The following is a 25170-nucleotide window of genomic DNA, read 5'->3' as shown; positions in this document are numbered from 1 at the left end:
TTAGTTTATTACAACATAGAAACATTGAAAAATATTAATTTGTATTGCTAAAATTCTACAATGTTTCATTGTCTTCAATCCTAGCGGCCATTGCTTATAAACGAGAACAATACCTGAATGAAAAACAAACAAAACAACTAAAAGGCTAAATAAAAAGGACACTGTTTTATTTCACATAGATCGTAATATAATTTCCTTTCTAGCTGACATGTATAAATCATTCATACAAATATAATGCCAAATAAAAGCTGTTATCTAATAAGTAATTATCAATAGGGGCAAACTATATCAAATTACTCAGAAACATTATGGTCAAATGCCAATCTGAATTGAGTTATGTTTATTGAATCAAAGTTTGTTTAGAGGGACAGCAAATATTTACCAGAAAACAAAATATGACATTAATAAAAAAAACATCTGATACAGAAGGCAGTTCATAATATGAAAGGTACGAAAAGCAGTACAAATATTAATTGTGGAAGCTTACGAGTACATTAATTCTATTTTTGTTCACATTGATAACACACTAGGTAAAACAATAGCCTACATTAATGTTTGATATTCATAAAACACAAACAGAAAAGTTCACGGAGAAAAGATCAAAGTTACAACTTGTTGCCGATGTGCAGCAAACCACACTTCAACACATACCGCTCATAAATTTCATGTATTGGCGACAACAACATAAACTCTCGAAGTACACACCGGCTTTCAGATATCGATCTGTGCCACCAAAGTCTATTCCAATATTGTTTTGGCTAAAAGTTTACGCGTTGCACAGTTGTTTGAGTTGTTGGAGACACACCTATGACCGTTTACATGCAAAAAAAACAATATTTGTTTACGTCGCCCAATATATTACCCGATTGCCTGTCGGTCTTTGATTTAAAAATAAAACGGCGCTTGACATGTAGAAGTTCAACATTCGGATTCCTCAAAGAAAAGTATGCAATTAAACTTCAACAATATCTTATTCTATAAAAAGTGTATTATTAGAGAATTAAGGTTTTTGTGTTTTTCCTTAAAATCAATATTTGATATGCTTTAATTTCTGTGACGATAAATTTATGCTTGTATTGTGGTTTCTTATTGTTAAGATATAATTATTTTTCAACGTTACTAATAAAAGTTCGAATATCTAGAAATTGTGTTCAGAAGTATAAAAAAAGACATTCAATATTTCCGCCAGGCAACTTGTATAGACTTTGATACTATTTTTGTTGTTTGATATGATTGTGTAATGATAGCTTTGTTTAAATCAATCATATTTTTGATGCGTACGATTGCATGACGTTTGATTTTATTAAAGCAAATGCGTCTTAATTTAATACATTTCTCTTCTTTTAAAGCTCTATCTATTTCATTTGTATTGATTGTCGGGAAAATTAAAGAAATGGGCAAGATGATATAGGCATTTTTAGTACAAGTTGCATGGTTAATAACTTTATTAATGGAACATCTATTCAATGGAAGGATACCAAAATTATTAATTTAGACATATGCATTCTAGATTAAGTTATCGTAAACGATGCCTCACTTTACAAATTTTCTCGGAATAGATTGCATTGCACTTGATATGCAGTATTCCAAAAATAAATTTGCCACATAAAGTATTTAAATGTTTGTAATCTACATAAACATTTCTTTGATTATCGTTACATCAAAGCCAATGATACCATTTATAAGTTAAATGTGTAGTTATTCTTATGCAGGTAATCATATGAAGCTTAAAGTAACAATTGTAAATATTATCGAGTATAGACTATCATAACTATGAAAGAAAGATAAAAATATTGGTTTAAACTATTGAAAAAATGATTTGTCTACAATGGTCATATTTTCTATAAGTTTTTCAATATCCATAACATTTTGTGAAAAAATCTTTTTTTTAAAGTTTTAAGTGACTAAATATTAACATTTTTATGATGAATAATATGCGGAATGTCTAAGCGGTCCACAAGCCCCGCGATGGCTGTAGCGTTCTTAGATAACACGTATGATCTGAATGAATTAAATTGAAATCACTTTAAAATCAATCAAAATATATGTATCTTACAAGTTTTGAGAAAAATCCTTAGTACACAGAGCGCCGCCATATTTAAATCATTGCAGCCATTTTGAAATCCTTTTGAGCTGAATACAGATATCAGGGCGCTTTTGAGTGTCTACATAATTTAGACTATTGCTAGAAAACGCGCTGGTCTTCTGAGTCAAATAACTCTTACGGTAGAAAAATTATGTACAAAATCAGAAAATGAATAAATTATCGATAATAAGAAGTATTGTTACGTTGCTAAATGTAAAAAGTTATTTTTACATATCCATTTTGATGAACAAGCACATTAAAAATAACGTTAAAACAACAACTGTGATCAGAGATTAATAAAAATGATGGTCGGGATTTTCCAAACTCAAACGCAGTTGTTCCCCTTTGCTTCGCTTCACAGAGCGTAGCCGATCAAATCACTGTGAAGGGTTTGGACGATTCCGGAAATATCCGGAGCACTCCCGTGATAGGTTGAACATCACCGATATATTTGTTTCTTCTTTACAGTACAACATATATGCATTTACAAAGTGCAAGAAAAATCTTGTTTACATGTATACTGGACATGTTATGATTGATATTAAATCATTAAAGCTTTCCGCGCCATAGGTAGCACCTAATTTCATATTATTCGTTTTGTTCTTGAACTATTTTTTACCTTCTATAATACACAGATATATTTTATTGGTCATTTATCTTTCACGTTCAGACAACAGCTATATATGATTTATATGTATTGCACACTTCATGTTAATATAAAAACAATGCATTTGTTGTCTTCAGTTCGTTTAAGAATGAACATTCTAATACAGGATTAAATCCCGTTTATTACAATAACGAATTTTTTACATATCAAACAATAGCTTATTTAAACACAGAAAAAAAGGAAAGCAAATTATATGCCTTGTTTAACTGTTTAGTTACGAAAATGTTTTCATATTTCTTGATATTTGAATGAATGATATTTTGATTTTCGTATAGACAAACTATTTTTCTCTATATATTATTTTTATTTGTAATATATACTTGTCATTCAATTATCTTTTTTTCATATTTACACTTTTCCATCGAGATATACAGCTTAATCCAGAGTGTTGCATACAACGGATCATTTATATCACAAAATACGTTAAGTTTATTGATCAGCATTGTAACCACATTTACATTTGGACTGTGTTCCTTGAACGGCACCCTCCTTTGTTGATCTTTTTTTCTTCATAGTCTATAATAATAATCGCTAGAGTGCTGTGTGGTTTCTAAAACTTGAAAATATAAAAACGGAATTAACGTACATAAGTTATTACCTACTATCCATGTAGCTGAGTACCGTATATATTTTACTTTTGCTGCTTTATTTCATTACTTAACATCGGAATAACCAAGGGAAATATATTTTACCTAGCGATCGGATAATGTAATATTCTTCATTTTGTAAATTAGTTTTATGGTTTTTGATTGTATGATAAAACGTTCATCTTTGGGGAAGTAAATTATGATGGCAATTTAAACTGTCATACATTAATATTAAGTAATCATTCGCGTTATTCCATAGAGAAATTTTGGATGTCTTATAAAAATATCATTTATAAATAAGTGTACTATTTCGTCTGAATGGAAAAGATATATAAAAGCTTATATCACTCGATTTCAGTTAAGTAGGCATTCTGGTTTTCATAAATGAGTACAACTCAAGTTTGGCTTTAACATGTTTATTTCTATTTACTGAAACATATACCTATAAAGGTCTAGAAAGGAAACACATTGGAGATTTTTAAAACACGAATATGAAAAAGCAAGACCTGAAACACACTTACTAATTTAACAAAGTAAGATCCTTTAAAAATTGCAATCGTATTATTACATAAGGAGGAAAGTGATATCTGTTCAATGATTTATATCGCATTGTCTGACGTAGTATGGAGATAAACTAGGTAATAAACGTTTTTTGTGACTTTCTTTATTACGATATATTATATAGCATAGAGAAATATTGATATTATTCTTATCATATCAATGTAGTTCTGCATACATTTATTTTTGTTAGACAAATCTGGAAGCAAAGTGATCCCTCGGAAGCATTAATCACAACAGAATTACATAGTAATTGCAGACTCGGTTTGATTGAGTCTGTTCATGAGGGATAATGAATAAGTGCAACATACCTCACGCCCCCCTAGCACCGGCTTGAGCGGTACTCAATTTTCAACACTTAATAGTGCTGGCATCAATGATCACGAAGAACCAGAAAAATATAACAACACTGAAGGGTACGGGGCAACTTTTACAGCTGCCACACAGCACTTGACACCTGCTGTTGTGAAGTATAAAAATCTGGAAGCATAGTGGCCCCTCGGAAGCATTAATCACAACAGAATTACATAAGAATTGCAGACTCGGTTTGATTGAGTCTGTCCATGAAGGATAATGAATAAGTGCAACATCCCTCACGCCCCCTAGCACTGGCTTGTGCGGTACTCAATTTTCAACACTTAATAGTGCTGGCATCAATGATCACGAAGAACCAGAAAAATATAACAACACTGAAGTGAAGTACGGGCCCTTTTTTACAGCTGCCACACAGCACTTGACCTGCTGTTGTGAAGTATAAAAATCTGGAAGCAAAGTGATCCCTCGGAAGCATTTATCACAACAGAGTTACATAAGAATTGCAGACTAGGCTCGATTGAGTCTGTTCATGAGGGATAATGAATAAGTGCAACATCTCTCATGCCCCCATGCACCGGATTGAGAGGTGCTCAATACTCAACACTTAATATTGCTGGCATTAATGATCCTGAAGGACCAGAAAAATATAACAACACTGGAGTGAAGTACGGGACAATTTTTACAGCTGCCACACAGCCCTTGGCACCTGCTGTTGTAAAGTATAAAAATCTGGAAGCTATAAAAACTGTCCAAATAAATGAGAAAATATAAATAAATATATGTATGAAATATATTTTCTCCCTCGAGTATCTTATCTGAACAAACGAATTCACTGTGTTGAAATACAGCCATATCTCATTTCAGTAAGTTAAGAAACAAATATTTTAATGTAATATTAATATTGTATTTGTTTGATAAATGATAATGTAGATAAGCTTATCAAAACAACTCCTTCACACCATATGGGGTATTAAATTATCATTGCGTATTTTAACGTAGTTTACAAAGTTGGCTGCAAAACAATTAGCCACTGCTTGAATTTTTCGTACAGACTGGGGCAAAAACAGACCGAAAACATTTAAACATGAGAGCATCTATTTTCATGTAATTCAATTTTATTTGTGAATTAGAAAGAGAGCGACTGAACGAACGGTGTAGTAATGTATTAAATGAATGTATCCAACGTATGAAAGCAGTGTTGTTAAGCAAATATATTTCATTTGAAATTGTGATTTATTTGTACTCGTACTTAAAAAACCCAACATCTACAGCATTTACCCAATAAATTCAGATAAACTATAATTACATAGTTATAAGACCAATTAATGAGACATAAATGATTATTTTTGATTTTCAAAACACTCTTTAAGTAACGGTCAATAGTAATGGTTTTTTTGTTTGTTTTTATTTTGTTTGTTTTTTTTTTCAACTCAAATAAAGGTACATATAACTACGATTTACGTCTTTTCGTTCGCTCTTTCTAGCTACATTATTCATATAAATATTTTAAAGCTACATTATGCGTCAGAAAGGAATAAATATTTACTTCCTAAGAAAGGTCAAAAATGAGTTATAGTCAACATGTTAGATGCCTGTTTCCTGAACAAAAACGCGCTAAATGTAAAATTATGTCATAAAAGTAGGAACATGTAAACAAAGTAGTATTTGACTTCCATGTAAAAATGTAATCACTATAAATGTACTAATTGCCAAACACTAACAGAAGAAAACAGTCCATGTAATTGGTCAGTGTGATACATGTATGAAACTATAAAAGAAAGAATAGAATAATCATAAACAAAATGTTGATATATAAAAAATGAAAGCATATCGGGGGCATAATGGACCTTTGAGCTGGCTTACTACACTTCAGTTATACAATTTCATGAGTATCTTTAGGAAATGATTTATTCAACCAAATTGAAAAAGATACAACTCGTATATGTATAAAACTAGACTGACAATTATTGGATAGGGGCCTTTTATAATTTTCTACGAAACTAAGACAAATCCAACATAGCGTTAAAGAACAACTTTCCCATCTAACCAAAATTGAATATCTGTCATTACACTTTACATAGAACCATTCAATTTAGCAACATGATAGATAATCAAAAAATGCACAATGCTTGATCAGACTATTATTAACAGTGAATGTAGATATATGCTATTTTATTCAAATGCAATCTTGATAAACTGCAGAATAGTTCATTTTCTGAAGCTACAAATAAAATAAGTTTGAAAAGTCCGGTTTTAGAGCTGAGTAACTAACAAAAAATCTTAATCGGTGAAACCGGTAGACCCTACAGGATAGTTATATGTTATTTATTTGTTAATATGATTAAAACGAGAGCAAAACATTTTCGCTTTTGTATCAGACTAGAAAAAAACATGTCTATTATCAATTAAACTTAATTTTGAAATTAAAATTTGCTACGAAAATAATTAACTTTACAAACATATGTTGTATCAAGTTTGTTTATCTACTTCCTCACAAACAATGTATCATAAATACAAACAACGTTAAAATATGTGATTATCATCTTATCTATATTAAAATGTTTCATTGAAATGTGCGTCATTTCGAGGTTAAAAACTTTGTTTTTATATGAAGGTGAAGAAACTGTTTTTATTTTATGCTTTTCAGTGGATTACTGATTTATCCGTGAAAATTATATTTGGTAATTTCACAGTGAAAATTATCAAAATATAATTTCACTTTTTTCAATGACGAAACTACTTTTTTAAGATTTTCCCCATGTGGTACCTCAATTTTATTTTTATTGACAATTCTGACAATGTCAGGCTGTTTAAAGAAAAAGCAAAGCTGAAATTGATAAATACCTTAAACGTCAAAAGTAATAAAAAGAAGAAAACTTACTTTTATTCATTCAAATTCCAATCACCAAATTTCGTCTCTAAATTTTTTGTTTCATTTTTACAGTCTGAAAAATACATTCCTTCCACATGCAAACTGCTCTTGATGACATTTGGGCATATTAAAGTATCCTACGAGTAATAACTGCCGTATGCTTTATGAAAAATTAAAAAGCAATGACAGCTACAGCTCGTAGAACAATTAAACCACCCAGCGTTCCGAGCAAGTTCCAAGTCTTCCATTTTCATAGCTGCTTTTTTCATGTTTTCACATCCGTCAACACTTATTTTTGTCTGTTTCAATCCTCAAATATGTTTTCTTTCTTTTAAAAAGGTGTATGACTAACAATTCCAAATGATATCCCTCTGAATCAAACACAATTATTTTCCTCCCGTGAAATACACAACTTTAAAAAATGGCTGCCGCTTACATTTAACAAAGCCAGGTCTAATATAAATTCGCAGTAAGTAACAGAAATATGGATGGATGGTTGGAATTTTCTCCTACACGAATTGTTTGTTTTTATTATTAAAACAAGCGATCATTCATATTTTTTAAACAAAATAATTAATATCACTGTCATTTAATGTTGATTGTCGGACTTATTTTTCAGCTCAAGACTTCTTGTTTTTAATGAGAAATTCGCACGAAATGGGGCTCTCAATGGGGAAACAGATTTTAATATTTATGTTAATATTATGGAAATTTCGTTTAAACTTGTTTTTTAGCATAAAATAAAAAGAAAATTTGTTTGTTTGTTGTGTACGATGTAATTTTATTTCATCTCGTGAACTTTAAAAACAGTATTCTCACTCGTGGCCACACCACTCGTGAGAATACTGTTTTTAAAGCCCACTCGATGAAATAAAATTTCATCTTACACACAAACAAACAAATATCCTCTATATAACAATATGAACAACAAGTAAACTATATTGCATATAAAATTGTTTTCCGTAGCTGATAAAAAGAAATTGGCGTAAAATAAAAGCAAAAATACGAAAAATGTATTGTTAACATTCATGAGCATTACATATAAAGTATCCTAAACATTGTATGTAAAGTAATATTAACATTGAGGTCGTATTTGTATGGTATAAACATTCCTGACTTGTCCTTAAAGGTTTTAAAGTATAAAAAAAGGATCAGAAAGGCTCTAAAATATTTTTAAAGACCAAGGCTTTTTTGGCATTTTCAAAACATGGAGGTCTACACAATTTAGTTTGCAACATTACCATGTTTTAGTAAATTCAATTTTGATGTAGGTAAACATTTTTTTATCATCTATAATAGTCTTTTTAGTTTACCGAAGCAACATGCTATATCGTATTTAATAAATATTGATCCATTCATTTCCTCCCAAAAGCCTTGTCGATTAATATGGCATTATGTCCCATAAAGTTGCGATTAATTAGTTATATATGTATAAGGATTGACTGTTGGTTTAAACATATTTATTTAAGGTCGATTGCGAAACAAGTACTTGCAACCTATGTTAATCACTTTCGAGTCCGCTTCCTATAACCATCCAGTACTGATGTCATATGAAGAACATTTTCGTGACCCGAGTAGGGCTCGAACCCACGATCTCTGGGTGGAGAGGCAGACACCTTAACCACTAGACCACCGCCTCCCTTGATTGACTGTTATAGTTGTCACTGACCAAATATGTTTTAATAAAAAATGTTCAATATAAAATAGTAACGTTTTCTTAAATATTAAAAAACTGTTCCACATTTTCCAAGTTGAACGTTACAGCAATTATGACGCAATGTTTAGTTGGTTTCTTTTATATTTTTACCGTGCACTCAATGTTTTACACTTAAGTCGGCATAATGTAACTTAAAGTAATAAAAATGGTCGATTAGGGCCACCACTAACAGATAAAAACTTTATCTTTGGTACACGTTATTCAAGTGTGTTAATATAACAAATATCGTTTCTGTTTATCAAGCATTTATTACACTTGTTTTATATAAAGATATATAGCAAAAAGTTAAAATGGGGATCAGCTGAAGACATAATGCCCATGTGATAATATACATTTGTTCTATATTCTGTACATGCTCACAATAGGAACAATTAAATACATTGATTAGTAAAAATGACTTACTCTTACATTACTTTTTTTATTTACTCATGCTTGTATGTAATATATGTACAATATTATTCATACAAAACCTACAATGCCTAGCCGAAATATCCGAGTCCGTTAAACCATGATTTTTAAATAATATTGTGAATAAATTCTGAAATGTTACAGGATTCATAAGTGATACAATAGTATTTTCATGATTGATGGGCTTGCATAAAATAACACATTTTAGGGTTAATGTTTGAACATTATTTCAAATATTCAAAGCAAATATTTGCTGTTGCGTCTGTAAAGGAAAATGTTTTGTTACATCAATTAATCAATGCCAGTTACCAGGCATTTTAATTCTAAAACATAGCAAACCACTAAATGTAATCACGTTAGAAATGTTACTTTGGACAACAGTCGGCATGATCTGCTATACAATTTATTGATAGCTTTTAGTTTATATGGTGTTTTTCTCGAGGTAAAATTTAAACGTATATTTAACAGGGTCTTAAAAGTATAACAGATTTTTTAGCATAAGAAGGCACTGTTAGTTTATGTGATTTTCTAAACCTTTTTTATCACTCTTATTTAACTTCATTTTGATACACTAACGCTATAAAATTCTGTACAGTCATTAAATCACATAATACATTCTTAAAGTTTAGATATCTGTCTTTGGATTTTAATAATCACACCATCAGTGCAATGGTCATGTGGCGGCTTTCAAGTTGTACTAGTGGAGAATACCAAAGGTGCCTCTCTGTACATTATTTCAGACTCAGCGATATTTATGGTTAAATGGTCATCATCGAACATTGAACACAACATATACCAGAGACCAGTAGTGAACAATACTTAAATATAATTTATAGGTTTTCTGATTTTTACCATCGTGTATTTTGTTCACTTCATTAAACTGATTGATTAATCATGCATGTCATGTCATAAATCTGCACAATGTCAATAATAAAGCGCACTGTATGCATGATCTATGAGCAATTTGAGAAAGTAGTTAATCATTCTGAACGAAAATAGGCTTTACCAGTGCATTTGTTTTTAAGAGAAAGTCTGGAGTGTGCAACGCGTTTTGAACGCTAGGATAAATTGTATTTACTGGACCATATTTGTTCATAATGGATTGTATTGTTATTATTCGTTCTGACATAAATATATCTATTTGAAGGCTTTTATCACAAATACAGTTTTCAATGAACATCTAGATGGTAACTTGAAATTTTTAATCCAAGACAAGTTGATTTGAGAATATTCGTTAAAAGTTATCAGTTACGTCAGCACGGACAAAATGTTATCTTACAGTATTTCAGGCTGTCGTCGGGGACGTCGTATTGGAAACAAAATTAAAAATGTGTCATAGGGTGATATAAGGGTTAATTACCATCAACATTAATCGTTCCTTGATATAATTGATTATTTGCAAATAATTTCTAGTATAACTTAATTACTTCACCTTTATGACAATATATTTGTTAGCAAATAGCTAAATTGATTACATATCAACATTCTATTTCTTGTATGGTAAACAGTGATTAATAATTCATTGAAATATATTGCCAGATGAAGATGTCTTTATCGAATAAGAAATCGTTAATTTAAAGAAAGAGTATCCAATAACCCAGAAATATAATCAAATTGCCAAATTTACTTGAGTTATATTAATTGAAACTTATTCTGTTTTATTAAATTATCAATGATGTTATGAAACAACAGAAAATAGTTAATAGAGAACAAACAAAAATTAAAATAGAATCGATGAATATAGTAAATCTGAATAACTAGTATGTTCATCCTTTGTTTGCGTCATGTGACGATACAACAATTCATATTAATAAACTTGGTGTCGTCTTATCGGTTAAATGATATCATTAATTAAAAGGTATTACAAGTATTATAATCAACGCATTAATTATCTTTAATATAAATACTGTTTTAAGACAAGAGTCGTTTTATTGTTTTACTTCACCACAACTACATAGTTAGCCATCGTGATTTTTATTAATGCACGGTTAAGGAGTCTGGCATTTAGACTAGTTTGTCATCAAAACATAGGCTGTCACGGTTTACATGTATCATAATTATAATGATCATGTTTAATGATCAATATCCTAATTGAAGAAAGGTAATAGTGAAGAAAATTTTAAAACCTACATATTTTTGAGTTATAAACTATATATAAACTATAAACTTCTTATTCAATAGAATAATGTTATATTTTTTACGTAAAGCGACATTATGCCTTTTTTGTATAGTGTTTGAGCAGGTAAAACATTTTCCAATAAACTTTTGGTCAATGACCATTATAACACTCAGTCTATCATGTGAAATATATAATCAACCCAGCAAAACATGACAATTAGAAAAATACCGTAATGTCACTTAAGTAAATAAAAATATACATGTTTATGCTATATTTTTAGTATTAATTTGCCCTGTATTCTGTATTTGTCATACTGGATATTATTACACATTTTGAAATAGAAGAACCTATATCAAATATATCCGTTATTACTAAATACTAAACAACTTATTAAATAAATTTTGAACATCTAAACAAACAAATGTGTAATTATATTAAATGGAAATTACAAGATAGTATATAATTATATTGAAACTTATTTAACGACAATCATAAAATACTATGTCTCAAAATAAAACTCTTTCTGGGAAATATTGTCATATTAATGAACATTAACATCAGGACAAAAGTGACATAGCAGTGTATGCATATGTTTTATGGCATTTGCCCATTTAATTAAGCTGTCAATTTCGTATGATGATATTGAAATTGCCAATAAAGAAGGGCGCATGAAGTATGAAATTATATGATTGGTCAGAAAATATGAGTGAACATAATGCAATTATAACGTGTTACTGTCTTGTCTGGGATAAAGTTTTTATTCACTGATACTGTATAACCTAACTTATAGAGGTTGGACTAGAAAACATATGTAAGACATGAATAGGTAGTATATCAAGTTTATCTAGCAGTGAGAAGTCAATAAAGATTTATTCAAAAAAAATGATATTTTACAAATAAAATAATGTATATTTCTCTAATTCCTATCGGTTTTCCTTATATAAAATGCCTAAAAGACGAGAACAAAATTCAACAAGGCAAAAGCAACGTTCACAGGACGCAGCCAACCCTTTGTTTTTCTATTATTGAATAGTTGCTTTGTAATTATACAAAATACGTCTGCAAAAAAACAGAACAAAGTAAAATAGCAGAATATAAAACATTACGCATCAAACCATTATTGAAAAACTGTCGGAAGACATAATTGATCCGACTTATGTTATATATTAAGCACTGTTATAATTGACAGCAGAACAATTTAAGTATTAAAGGGAATTAGTTCCTAAAGGGATACTTGAAATATCATAAATGTTTATGTTGATGGCATTTAGAATCAAATTTGATATAAAAAAAATTAAGGACAATGTAAATGGATGTTATAAATAGGTGTAAGACACATAAAATAATCTGTTAGAATATCCAAATGATGCATTTCTATTGATGTCAAGCAACACAGGGATACGGGCAAGGAGCACATCAGGCCAACAAACAAAAACAGGGCAGGACTCAAGGCAAAGCATGGACGGAGGTGTTTATTTAGATAATACAGAATAGGAAATGATGGCAACCGACAAGGAAACTAAAGAAGACGATTAATTATATACCTGCAAAACTTAAAGGGTATAGGGGAAGGGACATGTGGACTTGGGAGAAGGGTGGTGTTTGATTTGAAATCGTTAATTTAAGCAGATTTACACTTCCATTTTCATGGAAGAAAACTCATTTCACTGCCATAAGAACAAATCTGCGTGTGCTTTTATTATTTTCATTTACGTTGATTTCTGCATAAACCAGTAATCGTGGTATGAACGGTAGTTTGTTTGCATTTACCAGTACCGTACATGAAAACCCCCCAAAGGAACCGAGCGTGCAACTTTTTAATTATGCCGATTTTTGACGTTCTTTAGGGATTCCCTTTTTTCTTTGATTTAATACATAATAGGTGACGAAAATACTGACTTGCCTAGATTTCAGTCTATCAAATCCATTCATGTAATTATTGGGAAGTCGTGCAATGGAAGACAAGATATTCAGGTGCAATTCACGAAGTTGATTTCCCATTAACAAATTTCAAGATTTAAATATAGCATGACTTATCATTTATTCGAACAGATTGAACTTAATTTCCCCAAACATTAATGGCCTGTCAAGATATAACAAGAGAAATTGATTAAATAACATGTTGTTTAACGATTTTGAAATAGTATATTCAGATTTATGACGCCCAAATATTGAACTAGAGGCAGAGGCAGAAATTAGTTCACATGCTTTTAGATTCGAAGGTCATTGATAAAAAACAATATCTGACATGATAATCAAGATATATATGATTGAAAAGACAAGATGTTTGTAAAATGTAACAAAATCTTGATTTTATCACTAACTCAAATGTTCTTATTTTGAATATGTTCTATTAAATTGTTTAAGATCGAAAGGAATTACAAATTCTAATTCTGTTACTACGGTATTTTGTTCTGGAGTCAAACCATGGTGTACCCGTTGTGCTGAAATCTATCTTAAACCCAATTCTTCATGACCCACGTTATGGTGTCAATAAAACATCTAACTCGGAACTTGTTTCACACACAGAAACATTTTGATCATTGTCTATCTATCCTTTAACTAAATGGAATTATCAACAGGAAAAAATTCCGTCGTATGTAAACGTTGCTTCTTTAGGAGAAGCAAGGAAATAAATGTATACATTGTGATATAAATGTAACAAAATTCGAAAATTTTACACAACTTATTTTCAACATTGGTACAGTGACTTCATGATATCATGACGTCATGAAGAAGAATGCATGACGTTACGCGTCAAAAAAAATTAAAACGTTTTAAAATCACTAAAAAGCATGAAATGAATAAACACATGTTTGTGTTGCATGAAGATTGAAATATATTTCACTCGTGAACACCAGCTATTGTATTTTGTACTCTGGCTACGCCACTTGTGAAAATATTGCCTCTGGTGTCAACTCAGTGAAATATATATTCGACCTTACACGCATACCAAAAAAATATCCTCTATATATCAATTTGTTTTTATGTTGTTTTTTTTAGTGTGATTTTTTTACATTAAACATACTATTACAAAATCAAGTACGACAAAGAATAGCTCACTTTGCATGTTTGGGAATAAAGAGTAAATTGAATTTTATATTATATTAATAAACTTCTTAGTTATAAAGCATAAACATCGTTAAGCGTTCCTATGCACATGAAAAAAGAGACATTTTAATGTAGTCACAAGGAATTATTACTCTTAATTTTCAATGCCGTACATTTAAAAACAACACAGCGTACCTTCATGAAATATATTCGTGTATAATTGACAGCAAGCTAATATAAACAAATATAAATCCTTTTTATTTGCCAAAGTAACTGTTGAATGATTAAATTGAACATCGTCTGTGACATATGAACATGTCGCCCGGGAAATAAAAATGTAACTCATGTTAATGGTTTATGTAACAAATGTCTAAGCACAATTCACTGCTGCTATAGCTAGTAAATACCACATAACGCTATAGGCCAAACATAGGTCTGACAGGTTTATGAGATAATATGTTTTCAATTTACATGCTCATATAAGTTTCATTACATTAATTTGAATAAAATATCCCCAGACAGAAATTCTTATCCCGTGTGTAGAAATGTTGGCAAATTGTATAAATTATATTTATATCTTCCTAGCCATCATAATAGCAAAATATGCTTATGTATAGCCTACCATTCAATAAATTTGATTAACATCTTCGCATGGTTAAATTATGATTTTGCTTAAAAATATATTGATTGAACATGAATCTTGATAAAACTTTTGTACAATTTAACCATTGTTTTAGCAATGGAAAATAAAAGCAAATAAGAATCCCTAGAGAAAGGACAACACGGCAAAATTGAAAAAGTTGCAGCCTCGGTTTCATTGCGCATGTTCATGGACGGTACTGTCAGGTGCAAACTACCGTCCACGCACCATTCCATGTTTAATGCCATTTAATATGAAAATCTTAAAGAGAAAATTCAATCAAAAAGGGGCGAGCAACCACCATAAGTGTCAAAGTAAATGTCGAAATTGCTTATCTGCATTTATGTCATTTTTTTTAATATCACTTCGAAGTAACAATATGTAGTCTATATATAAATAATTGCAACAACATGTTCCAAATGCACTGAACGTTCAATTAATGTTATAAAGGTGTTCGGTTAAGTTTTCTTAGCTCCACAGTTGATCAGTTGATATGAAAAGTGTCAATGCCCTTATTTTGTTAAACTTATGGCGCGATCCTTTTGCTTTTTATAAACAACTACAGAATACATAAACGTACTGTACACGAATACTTCAACTCTTTGTAAACTATAAACATGTGAAATTGAATGTGTTTTGCAAAGAACGAAAAAAAATATAAAATTTAATAAACCTAAATTCAACGCCAACAAAGTATTTTCCGCAACAATTCTATATCATATATAGTGATTACTTTCAAATTAAATAAAAACCCTTACCGCACTAAAAATATATATTAAATGGAATTGTAAATCACCCAATCTGATGAAAACCATTCATCATTTGTAAGGAAATTTTCAGTTGATTTACATGTTCAATATAAATGATCTCTTTACGAACATCATCACAATCTATATTCTTAATAAAACCATCTGTTATAGTATCTGTACTTTTAATATTTTTAATCCATTGATTTTTGTTTTATCTTTAGTTTTATCTTGATCTTTACTGCATCGTCATCTGTTACCAACAAACCTTGCTTAGCCGTTCGTTGTACTTTATTCTAATTGTAGTCAACTCCTATCGATCCAATATGTGTGTTAAAAACATGTTTAAAAAAAAATTAAATAAATGTAAACTATTTTAATTTCTTCAATAATACAAGTTTTAAAACATGAACTTAAATTTCTACATAGAACCTTAATGAGCCTTAATGACACAATAAATCGTTGTATCATGCACACCATGCATTTTGAGAAAGTATTGAAAATTAGAACTTGAAATAGATAAATACAGAATCCCTAAAGAAAGCCCAACACGGCAAAATTGAAAATGTTGCAGGCTCGGTTTGATTGAGCCTGTTCATGGACGGTACTGGAAAGTGCAAATTACCGTCCACGCCCCCTAGCACCGGCTTAAGCAGAATTCAACATTTAAACGTGAAAAAGTAAAATTTTGAATTTAGAAACATCCGCAGATGTGTTCATACGGCGGTTATCATGGAACCTTCAATGTGACACTTCCGTGCCATTCCATGAAAAGCGGCGTATGGTCCCCAAGTAATAAAAAGCGTGTGCCCTAAACGAGAAAACAATGGGCAGAACTAAATAAAAAGGAATTTTGAAAGGGGATCAGAGGTTATGAAGCCTGCGTATCACAGATAAGACGTCAAAAGACAAATTTAAAAAGCAGGCAACATATCCTAAGGGTGATTCGACATTATTCAAGTAGGAATATTGGAACCACCCATATAAAAAATGCCGAAAAGTTGAAACTAAAAATACCACAAGCACAACAATAATGTCGTGCTGAACGATCTTCAAGGATCGAAAATATAACATCATTGATTAAATGTACGGGGAGACTTTTTACAGCCGCCACACGGCACAAATAACACGGATGTGATCATAAAATAGATAAATACAGAATCCCTAAAGAAAGCCCAACACGGCAAAATTGAAAATGTTGCAGGCTCGGTTTGATTGAGCCTGTTCATGGACGGTACTGGAAAGTGCAAATTACCGTCCATTGAGTCGATGCATACAAAATCGTTGGGCAACTTTATTTATGTCAATGAAATTGTTCGTCATCCATATTTGGCCGATATGTATTCATCTTCTGCTCTTTGACTAATAATTACCGCTATACATTTCATTGATAAATGCACATTATATTACATTTGTTTGTATGGAAGTACAAAGAAAACGACATTTTCGACGTCATATGAATCTGTATAATCACTGCCACTGGTTCTTGTTGCTGGGTGATATAGGTGTTGCGTTCATTGAACGCCGCCTTTCCTTGTTGATCTTGTTTATCATATTTTATGACTGTAACTTAAAATAATATTTGCATATCGTGGTTGACAATAAAAACATAGTGTTATTCGAGAAAAAACAACAGAGATTATTATAAAGGAGATCAATGTCATCTGTTTAAAGAGGTAACTGTATCATGATATCATATCTAGAAGTGACATATTTAACGTTGTATATGACTGTAGTTTCTAGTAAAATACAAGAATCAGGATTATGTGTTTTATTTGTTTACGATAACTTCATTTTATTGTTCCATTGGCTTATGCGAACCTATCTAGCAATCATCTTTCTCGTATGTAATAATACAAAAGTAGGTTTATTTTCGAAAATAAAGAGCCTACTGTAACACACAGGACACGTGTTACAGATATATGTATACATCTGTTTCGTGACTATACAAATAATAAAGGAAGGGATAATATCAGATGTACGGTGGCATAGAGGTGTCATTTACAGTATCTTTTTTTATCTTGTGGCCAAAACTTGAAAAAAGAGACTTTATTTGCGCCCGCACAAAAGGGTATGTATCATCTTCAACATGAGGCTTTATGCTTTTTTTTAGAAGTTTATAGCATTTTATTCGAGAGATATTTTGACCAGATATACCGACATAACATTTTATTTTGTTTATCTTTAGTTATTATCTATTTATTTATTTATTTATTTATTTTATTGTTACATAAATAGAAGCAAAGCCTGTTTTCGCTTAATATAATAATATATTAAAAATTCAATCTTTATAAGTTAAAAATATTGAAATGCTATAAAGACTTATGAAATGAATCACATGTATAGATGTGAAATAAATCAGTTTCATTGGTTACGTGTGAGGCAAATCGAAAACAAATAATGGAACATTAAACAACATTTTTGTATGTGTTTATAAACCACCTTATTATCAAAATGAATTAAAGTGCTTTTGTTGCTGTTGTTTGTTTGGGCTTGTTGTTGTTCTTTTTGCGTGTTCTTATATATGTCTGGAAACATTGATTTTGGTTATTGATTTTCTGTTTGTGTTTGAGGAGGGGTGAGGGTACGTCGTATCAACACAGTAGGGGGTCATATGGCGACTCTCTAGCTTAATTGATGGAGGAAGACGTCAGTTGTCACTCCGTGCAATTTTGTATGCACGAGCGGGCACTCGAATAGAGCCACCGACGTTCCGTACGTAACACGCCCGGTAGATTGAAAATTATATTTTCACCATCTGAATTACATATTAAAACCATACACGCACTGCGCTTGTCTTGCTCACAACGAGGTTATGGTGCTCACAACGCGGATTAAAGCAAAAAGGGGTATTTTTTGGTTTCTATGAAGACTTTTAGATAATAATTTACGCTGAAGTCTTAAGGGCCTCTGTTTTAGGTTAGAATGCACAAAACGTCACCAGAATCGACGTATTTAAAGTTAAATTTGGTCCGGAGAGAAGTTGTCTCCAGTTTTCCAGCTACCCCGAGTGACTGCGTCGCACGGTATTTCCATCAAATTGTCCACCAACAGGCAATATCTTTACATGTGCATACTCGGAAAACACATCGCTAGCTAACTGTATTCCGATACTTTTTTACATAAATGTCTGTAATTTTCAAAAATTATGAAAACCTCACCTTGTTTATCGTGTCACACGTCATAGATGGGTGCTCACAACGAGGAACGAAAGTTGCTCACAACATTTTTACCGATGGACATTTTACACTCGTTGTGAGTAAAAACGGGCGTGCGTAAGCTAGATAGAGATATGTATGGTTTACCATTTAACTCAGCACATTTATATTATATATTCAGAACTATTGTTATTTTATGAATCTTGATGTGCGCCTAGTAAAGACAACTTCAAGTACATATGACATACACAGTTAAAAATATGCAAACACTATAATTCAGTAAGTATTAGAAATATTAACTACTGTGCATAATATCTAGTTTAAAAAAACAAACTTCTGTTAACATTACACATCAGTTATACATAGCATAATCATATGAAATTGATCATACTTTGCATTACAAAACTGACTGAAAGTAATGATCTAAAAAATTCTCGTCACTCATTATCATCATTATAGATAATTTACAAACTAAAAATTTATGGTACAATTCAGTTATGTAAGAATTTTATATCTACAGAGAAAAATAATGTATTGCATAAAAATGTTCATAAATTGTTCTGTTGATTGATTAGATAAATTCATTCTTGAAGACAATCTAACATGCAATTTTCCGGGGAAATGATCACTCTACATGCAAGTATGGTGCACCTAACCTAATGTTGAATAGTACGGCAATCGATGCAAGCTCACTCTTGGTAGTTTTGTTATCTAAGATTAAATTTCTGTGTTTTGTTGTTGTTGTATTTTTATGTTGTCGTTGTTGTTGATGTTGTTGTTGTTTAACATGTATTGTATAATGATAAGAGCCAAAACCTGCAAACAGAAAATTTTGACAGGTATGATTGAGCCTGTTCATGAACGCTACTGGAAAGTACCAGCTTTTGTCCACGCCCCCTAACACCGGCTTCAGCAGAATAAGTCTACATTAAAATTATATTTTTATTTAAGATGCAATGAGAAACTTGTATGATGGCACGTTCACACGGTAAATACAAACTAGCCATTTATCATGGTCTTGTCCCACTAACGTAAACTGTTAAAGACATCAATAGACAATAAAACATGTACATAATCACTGTAAATTGGAATAGATGTACCCTTGATTAAAATATCAAAATTACTTAAAAACGATAATAGGAAACGTTTATCGTGTAAAATTATTCTTTTCTAGATTTATTGCTATTTACATATTTGTGTTTTACTTAAACAGTTCTTAAAATTACTGTCATGTCATAATTACTTACATTTACAGCTGTCGCATTATCATTCTGTTTATTGAATGTTCCTTTCAAGTATTCAAAAAGGAATAGTGTATATGTTTATCATTTGTATGTTTCATTTAACAGGCGTCCAGTTTAACGGAACTTCCAACATTATTGTAGCAGACCACTGATGAAAAATGATAACAGACATTTATCATTGATTAAAATGTAATAATCTTTTGGTTTATCTACATCCCATTGGTTTTCGTGGTAATTTTTAAAAGTTTCCATCTTTATCATATCATGGTCGAACACGGTGTGTTTTTAAGTTGTTTTTGTTTTGTTTTTTGTTTGTTTGGTGTTTTTTTTTGTTTGTTTGTGACCTTATCATATTTCACTTATTTAATTAATCAATGCCGTTCATCATTTTTATTATTTTCTGTGCATGTACTTCTTCTGCATCTAAAAATCAATTAAAAGTCAAACCAAGACGAAATGCTAACAGCTTGCCTTTACAGACTCAGACTTCAGTGAGTGAGTGAGTGAGTGAGTGAATGAGTGAGTGAGTGAGTGAGTGAGTGAGTGAGTGATTGCGTGTGTGAGTTGGTGAGTTGGTGAGTGAGTGAGTGAGTGAGTGAGTGAGTGAGTGAGTTGGAGAGTGAGTGGGTTGGTGGGTGGGTGAGTGTGTGGGTGAGGGAGTGAGTGAGGAGTGAGTGAGTGAGTGAGTACACAGTGTATTGAAAATATCTGGGAATATACAGATTAAACGTTATATTTGAAAATAAGCGAAATGCCACTTATTCAGGGTGTTAAACACAAACATATATGTTATATTTTCCACGAGCATTAGCTCTGTATACTGTATACATACTGGAAAATATTGCATAATTTGAAAAAGAACAAAGTACATAATATATATACGTTTATTATTAAAAACTAAACAACTTATTTCAGTTCAAAAATGTGTAATATTTAATGAGAATAACAATATAGCCTATAATTATATCGCAACTTTTTAACGACATTCATAAAATACTACGTCATCAAATAAAACTATTTCAGGGACATATTATCATATTAATGAACATCAACATGAGAGCAAAAGTCAAATAGCAGTGTATGCATATATGTTATGCCCATTTGCCCATTTAATTAAGCTGCCAATTTCGTAGGATAATATTGAAATTGTCAATAAAGAAAGAAGCATAAAATATGAAATTATATGATTGGTCAGAATATATGAGTGAAAATAATGCAATTATAACGTGTTACTGTCTGTCTGGGATAAAGTTTTTTATTCACTGATACTGTATAACTTAAACTTTAGAGGTTGGACTAGTAGACATATGTAAGACATGAATAGGTAGTATATCAAGTTTATCTAGCAGTGAGAAGTCAATAAAGATTTATTCGAAAAAACGATATTTTACAAATAAAATAATATATATTTTTCTAATTCCTACCGGGTTTCCTCATATAAAATGCCAAAAAAACGAGAACAAAATTCAACAAGGCAACGGCAACGTTCACAACCCTTTGTTTTTCTATTATTGAATAGTTGCTTTGTAATTATACAAAATACGTCTGCAAAAAAAAACAGAACAGAGTAAAATAGCAGAAAATAAAACATTACGTATCTAACCATTATCGAAAAACTGTCACAAGACGTTACTGCTACCAGCATGATAATTACTTCTGCACACGGAATAATTGATCCGACTTATGTTATATATTAAGCACTGTTATATCACAGGAGAAAAAAATGTACTTTTGATTGACAGCAGAACACTTTGTTTTCTTTAATCATATATGGTCATATACGTAAATTTTGTATAAAAGGGAATAACTTCCAAGTTCCTAAAGGAATATTTGCAATATCATAAATTATAATATTGATAACATCTAGTAAAAACTAAAGAAAACGTGAACGGATGTTATTAATAAGTGTAAGACACATTATCCAATATTACAGATTACTAATGTATATAGCAGACAATACATTGTTGCATATATACTTATATTATGTATAGTTGATCAATCGCGATAAAACACTTAGGACTCAATCAACATTTGTTTTAAAAAAAATAATCAATAAGAATATCCAAATGATGCATTTTGTTTGTTTTCATCAATATTTGAGTGAATATGTGAAATTGAAGAAGAAACTTTTGGATATGCGTATATCACAGTACCTTTGGGAATTATATTTACACCTAATAACATATGATAAACAAGATCAGCAAGGAAGGGTTGCAAGCACTGATCGCACCCCTCCCCCAAGCAACACAGGGACTACGAAAAATAAAAACAGGGCAGGACTGAAGGCAAAGAACGGACGGGGATGTTTATTTAAAAAATAAAGAATAGGACATGGTAGCAACCGTCAAGAAATTAAGAAGACGATTAATTAATATGTCTGCAAAACTTAAAGGGTATAGGGTAAGGGACATGTGGGCTTAAGAGAGGGGGTGATGTTTGATTTGAACTCGTTCATTCTCATAAATATTATTTTCATGGAAGGAAACTATCGTTTCACTGCCGTATGAACAAATCTACGTGTATTTCTATTTTTTCATAAACGTTGATTTCTGCATAAGCCAGTAATCGTGATATGGACGGTAGTTTGTTTGCATTTACCAGTACCGTACATGAAAAAGCCCAAAAGAACCGAGCCTGCAACTTTTTAATAATGCCGATTTCTGGCGTTCTTAACGGATTCCCTTTTTTCCTTTCATTTAATACATAATAAATGACTTTCATCGGCGCAAATACTGACTTGCCTAGCCCGCTAGATTTCAGTCTATCAAGTCCATTCATGCAATTATTGGGAAGTCGTGCAATGACAGACAAGATCTTCATAAGCTCCAGATAATTCATTTACAAGATTGCTTAGCAGGTTCCATGCTCGAAGTTGATGTATAATTGACAAATTTCAAGATTTAAATATAGCATGACTTATCATTTATTCGAACAGATTGAAAATGATTTCCCCGAAAACTAATGACCTGTCAAGATATAACAAGTGAAATTGATTAAATAACATGTTGTTTAACGATTTGAAATAGCATATTCAGATTTATGACGCCCAAATATTGAACTAGAGGCAGAAAATAGTTCACGTACTTTAAGATTCGAAGGTCACTGATTGAAAACAATATTTGACATGGTTATCAAGATATATATATAATTGAAAAGACAAGATGTTTGTAAAATTTTACGAAATCCTGATTTTATCAGTAACTCAAATGTTCTTATTTTGAAATTTTTCTATAAATTTGTTTTAAGATCGAAAGGAATTACGAGTCCTATTTCTGTTACTACGGTATTTTGTTCTGGAGTCAAACCATGGTGTACGCATTGTACTGAAATCTATCTTAAACCCAATTCTTCATGAACCACGTTATGGACAGTACCAATAAAAACATCTAAATCGGAACTTGATTCACAAACAGAACATTTATGATCATTGTCTATCTGTTCTTTAACTATATGGAATTATCAACAGGAAACAATTCCGTCGTATGTAAACGTTGCTTCTTTAGGAAAAGCAAGTAAATAAATGCATACATTGTGTTAAAAATGTAACAAAATTCGAGAAAATTATCAAAACAATTTTTAACAATGGTACGGTTTCTTCATGATGTCCTGACGTCATGAAGAAGAACGCATGACGTTACGCGGCAAAAGAAATAAAACGTCTTAAAATCACTAAAAAGCATGAAATGAATAAAAAAAAAATGTTTGTTTTGCATGTAAGATTGAAATATATTTCACTCGTGAAGACCAGCTATTTTATTTTGTACTCGTGCCTACGCCACTTGTGAATATATTATATTGCATCTGATATCCACTCAGTGAAATATATTTCGATCTTGCATGTAAACCAGACAAATATCCGCTATAAATCAATTTGTTTTATGTTGTTTTTATGTGATTTTTTCACATTAAACATAAAATTACATAATCAAATACGACACAGAAAAGCTTACTTTGCATGTTTGGGGATAAAGTGTAAATATTTTATTATATTATACTTCTTAGAGTTATAAAGTATAAACATCGTTACTCGTTCCTATGATCGAGTTGTTACATCATTTTTGTTGCACCACTTATGAAAAATGAGACATTTTAATGTAGTCACAAGGAATGATTACTCTTAATAAACTTTATATTTTACATACTTATTGCCTTTTGAAAACAATATTTTTTTCTAATGCCGTTCATTTAGAAACAGCACAACATACCTTCATAAAATATATTCGCGTATAATTGACAGCAAGCTAATATAAACAAATATAAACCCATTGTAGTTCCGAAAGTTACTGTTGAATGATTAAATTGAACATCGTCTGTGACATATTAACATGTCTCCTGGGAAATAAAAAAGTAACTCATGTTAATGGTTTATGTAACAAATGTCTAGGCACCATTCACTGCTGCTATAGCTAGTAAATACCACATAAAGCTATAGGCCAAACATAGATAAGAAAGTATTTAGAGATAAGTTTTTTAATTTACATGCTCATATTAGTTTCATTGCATTAATTTGAATAATATATCCCCAGACAGAAATTCTTATCACGTGTGTAGATGTGTTTGGCAAATATATTCCTAGCCATCATAAGAGCAAAATATGCTTATATATACCCTACCATTTAATAGCTTTAACTAAGATCTACACATGGTTAAGTGGGTTAAGTGGTGCTTTAGCTTAAAAATATATTGGTTAAACATGAAGCGTGATGATATTATAACTATTGTACAATTCAACCAATGTTTTAGCAATGTAGACCATGTTTAATCCTTTTTAATATGAAAATCTATAAAAGAAGAAAGAGGTGAGCATATACACTATAAGTGTACTAATAGTAAATGTTCAAATTGCTTGAATGCATTTCTGTCATATTTATTTTTATATCCCTTCGCATTAACAATATTATGATAATATGCAGTCCATATTCAAATAATTGTAACAACAGGTTCCGATAACATTGACCTTCCAATAAATGTAGTAAAGGTATTCGGTTAAGTTTTCATATTC

This window comes from Ruditapes philippinarum, unplaced genomic scaffold (genome assembly GCF_026571515.1).
Source record: "Ruditapes philippinarum isolate M1 unplaced genomic scaffold, ASM2657151v2 ctg2909_1_1_1_1, whole genome shotgun sequence".
Taxonomy (NCBI): domain Eukaryota; kingdom Metazoa; phylum Mollusca; class Bivalvia; order Venerida; family Veneridae; genus Ruditapes; species Ruditapes philippinarum.
The sequence above is the reverse complement of the archived record's forward strand: the minus strand, read 5'-3'. Positions refer to the sequence as shown.